Here is a 5,096-nt window from a genome sequence, read left to right on the forward strand (position 1 = left end):
GAACCGCCCCCTGTTGTTTACAAATGGTGCTAGCATGCAGCGACTGTGTCGAGGTCTTCACTCTACATCTGTGAGAGAAACTGACGCTCAGTTACAAAGTCAGAACGAACCGACAAACAGCTCCAAAAAAGATCGGACAAAAAGTCGAATCTATTACTTGCTCCACAATCTGAGAGGTCGTTCATGATGAATAACATGTTTTCTGTAGAAAACAAATCTGGACCGCAGGCCGGACGAGCAGTTTATTGTCTTTTGTATTTTTTACTTTCATATTATTACTGGGATTTACTTGCTGAATGTAAATATATATATATATAATCGTGATAATTAGGAATATATGCTAATGCTAATGTGCTAGCCTGCTAAATACCGATATATTTTTTTTTATTTTGTGCCTTTCTAAACCAATCCTGTTGTGTTTAATAGTGTTTTTAGAAATAATGTTAAAAAACTGAAGCAGATTCTAAAACAGCAAAGATTTAATTTTTTTTTTTAAGCATTTTACCAATTTTGGTTGTACATTTGAACAGAGCTTTCTACCTTTTTCTTTACCTTTTACTAACCTTTTGTAAATCGATTTTGGTTGTACATTTTAACAGAGCTTTCTACCTTTTCCTTTACCTTTTACTAACCTTTTGTAAATGAAGTCTATTCATTCAATTCATATTATGAAATAGTGGTGACGGGTGTGTCGACGAGCGCTTTTAGGTCTTTGTGTATTTTTTTTTTCCTTTAACACCAGAAAATGATCACATTTTTATATGTGCCCTTTCAAACCCCCCCGTGTTCCCTTTGAATCCCGAGGACGCCTTGTCAAGAATGAATATATACTGAACCTTAATATTGAATGTGAAGTGAGTCTGACATTTAATGTGAATATTATACATCCCTGGACATGCTCACTGTTGGATTTCTCCCTCCCCTCTCCTCATTTTTTTCTTTTTTTTTTTCTTTTTTAATAATGTGTTAAAGAGGAATACCGCTGAATTCCAGATGTAATTTATGCAACTCCCATTTGGTTTCACGGCAAAACCACTCTGGATTAATGAATAGCCTTCGCACTCAGCCCCTGTAGCCATGAATGACATCCAGGTTCGTCCTATTCTCACTGTCTGAGGTCACGTTGGTCATGAAAACCAATGAGAAACGAGGGGAGGTGCGGAGCGCTAGAACGCAAAGACAATTAAAACTGCCTGGTGTTTGATTTCCCGAAACTGCAGCGAGAAGTATTTTCACTTATATTAAAGTTTAATCAAATCCAAATATATGATACTTTCATCGCCATAACCCAATGATTCATTTATTTTTTAAGGCGTTTTATATAAAAACTTTCAAGTTTTAAAAAAAGACTCAACGTGACTTTATCTTTTATGAAATAACTGTCTATGATTTGTTATATGTTTGATGATGAAGGTATTCTGTGATTACGTTTGAATAATCAATGTTGCTTTTTGCTGCGGGGCCACAAATTGCCATCGTCTGCCTCTATTTTTTTGCGGCTAAAAAAACCAAAACTAATTACTTAATGACCCGGTCCTTTGTGTGTTAAAAACACAAAATAGATGCTGAAATGGCTTGTAAACACTCCGGGTAATTACATGAATTGGTTTGCAGGTAGCGCTGATGAAAAATGTCTGCAGATACATTATCATTACGGGGCCAGTAATTACTGGTTCATTATGGACATTGATCATTCCACTTTGGAGCCAGTAGAGCTGAGGCAGATGTTGTGTGTACATTTATGGAACTCCAAGTGCAGCGGTGAAGTAATGAGGTGACGTCCTGTCAGTTTTTTTTTTCATGCAATTATCCTTTAAAAGAATGTTTGTTTTTTCCTAAGAATGCATTAGAGTTTGTTTTCTTCTTCCTAAGAATGTTTCTTTTTCCTAAGAATGCATTAGAGTTTGTACAAGGCTTGAAATGAACCAGAGGTAAATGTTAATTGTTTACTGTTAGACTGGATCTTGAATGGAAAAGTACGCAGCAATTACCACTTGGTGTTTACAAACATAAACCATGTGAGTACATTGTACTGACGATGTATTGTCTGGTTGGTCGACGTTTTTCCCAAAAATGTAAAACGTGTTTAGGATCGAGGGCCGGTGATACATCTGGTACATTTGTGCTAACAATTAGCATAAATGCGTGCGGGGCTAAAAGATTTATTCTAGTGCAGAGCTCCTACTACTGTTTGGAGCTGTACACCTCCGACCAAACTAGAACCTTGCTTTAAAATGAAAAACACTGTCTTCTCTTAATTCTACAACCAAACAAATATTTACTACGTTTCAGTTTCTGTTTACATGCCCCGCCCCCTAGCCTTCAAGCAGAGTTTTGATTGGCTGAGCATACCGAAATTATCCGTGATTGCACTTTTGTTCCACGACTTTTCTGTCATGTTTTTATTGATTGACGAATACGGACTGAGACCTTTCGTCATCACCATTTAGCTATCACGTCTTCCTAAGTTTTCGTCTCAGAAAATAAGCTCGTTGACTAAGTTATTAATTGACTTATTCGGGTTTTAACGGCAACTTGACTTTTTTTTTAAGTTGTATCACGATGACTTGCTCGGTCAATGTCCATCTTTTGGGAACATTGAGGACCCATTGGTCGATTCCCAGCTTGTTGAGATTCCGTTTTAAAAGCAAGCATTCCAAAAAAAAAAAGATGGAGGCCAACATCCCTACAGATTACCAATCCATCACTAGCTGTCTCTGACCCAGTTAAAACGACTAAGAGTATTTATATATACCATATCTATATGATTCTGCTGTTTATTTTATACGACCTTCCAACTTGTATCTGGGACTTTGCTTCCAGAAAATGGAGCAGAAATTAAGATGTGACTTATTTATATTTCAGCTTCATTCAGCATATGCAAATCACCCCGCGTGGCAGTCTTCAGCACTGGCCCACTTCTCCTCATACCCACGTCAGTAGTTGTGTTTCTCCCCACGTCTGAGAGGAGACGACATGCGGAGGAGGTTCGCGGCTCCATCCTGGGAGAAAAGCTCAGGCTTTTATGTTCAACTCCAACTTTTTAATCTGGCTTTGAGAGACCGTCTCCTTCGAGGGAAAACGTGGAGAAACACGCGCATCACAGCTAGAGCAATTAGGACAATTCAATTTACTGTACAATCTGAAGGGACCGGCGTTCGGTTTCAATCTGAGAACGGGGTTAAAAAATAATTATGGGATGCCTCAGCCTCTGAGAAACTATTTCGTGTTTCGTTTAAAGACCCTCCCCCATGTGTCTTGAACATTTTATGGTGTTTTCCTATCTGAGTTATACATGTTTTTATTATTCCAATTTCAAATTTCAGCATCCGATTTGAATCACTTTTCAAATGTGTATGGTGTCAAAAAAAAAGTTCAGAAGACTTGTACATCACATGTGTCAAACTCAAGGCCCGGGGGCCAAATGTGGCACGTCAAGTCATTTTGTATGGCCTGTTTTTTAACCCTTTGTTTCCTAACCTGATAAATTAAATACATATATATATACGTATATATATATATATATATATACGTATATATATATATATATATTGAACAATATTTGTAATTTGAATAAATAATAATCAATCGCAGAAACATTTATTAATACGTAGTAGTAGTAGTAGAGTAGTAACATCTATACCGTCTTCCAAAGAATTTCCAAAGTTGTAAGCAACTGGATTTCTTTTTGGAGCTGTCTACACACCAGTTTCTTACAACTAACATGACCTGGACAAATGGGAATCTTCACAGTCACCCCCCCCCCCCCCCCCCCGGGTGAATGAGTTTGACACCCCTGTCGTACAAGAATCGACCTCCAGAACATACCAAGTTCTTCGTCTTCACACCTGGACCAAAGATCTGATCTCCTCTTGGTGTCAACCTGCTGTGGTTGATGTGGATTTCACTTTATTTTCTGGTGTTTTTTTTTTTGTTTTTGTGTGGGTTTTTTTTTTATTTATTTAATGAAGCTAAATTGTTGTTGTGCTCGTACCCAGATGCGGGTCGTTTCACTAACAAGTGTGTCAGAACACTTTGTGTTGCCAAACATGTCTGTGGATTACATGGTTAACAATCATCAGAGCACGGAGCTGCTGTACTTCCTCTCTAATGGCTCGGCAGCCCGACGCCTAATGTGCCTCGGCAAATTGATGACGGCCTCGTGAATGATAATGTGCTCTCAAATATCCCTGGGTTTTTTGACAGTTTGTGTTCGTCTGCTGTTAGAACAGGGGGCTGCTCTGCCTCCTGGTCCAATCACCATGTTTCTGTTCGGTTGGATGAACGAACCTTGAAACGATCTTTGAGGTCGTGTTGACGTCACATCTGTGAATGTTTGATGTGTGACACTATGATGGTGATTTCTGTTCTGATGAGAGCTGTAGATCTCAGGGCAGTGCAGCTCGTTATAGTCTAACAAATGAATACAATTAGGGATGGGTACCTGGAACCGATCCTTGTACAGAACCGACCTCCGGTGGTCCAATTCAGCAGACTCCAGACTTCCTGGATTTCTGATGACATCACGCGTCTGATCTCCAATTTTCAGTGTTTATAACATAGTGTTATAGGGTACGGGTCTGAGGTACGGTGGTCCAGTGTCAGCATCGCCAATAATCAATAAATAGGTTAATTGAAAATTAATATTTATAGAGAATCAAATCAATAAATAATATCGGTAGGTGATATCAATAAGTCAAAAATGAATAAGTGCTATTCATGGGGAATCAAATCCGGAATAAAAACGTACTATTGATAAGTTGTATAGATAGAGAATAGAATTGAAACGTAATATTGATCATTTTTTATTGATTGGTTTATTGATTGATATTGATAAGTTGATAATTTGATAATTGATATTGGTGATGCCAACAAATCAATAAGCGATATTGATAACTGAATTATCATCTTTAAATCCTTTATATATACGTATATATGTCCATTAAATATTTATATATAAATATGTATTTATATATATATGTACTTCCAACAAGTGTACTGTAAAGAATATCCCTGCTTTAAATATTAAGTGATTTAATTGAGGACGGAGCTTCAAAGCTCTTGTCCTACATTATTGAAACAACCCCCCCCCCACC

The sequence above is a fragment of the Cynoglossus semilaevis genome, chromosome 8 (genome assembly GCF_000523025.1).
Source record: "Cynoglossus semilaevis isolate Cse_v1.0 chromosome 8, Cse_v1.0, whole genome shotgun sequence".
Lineage (NCBI taxonomy): Eukaryota > Metazoa > Chordata > Actinopteri > Pleuronectiformes > Cynoglossidae > Cynoglossus > Cynoglossus semilaevis.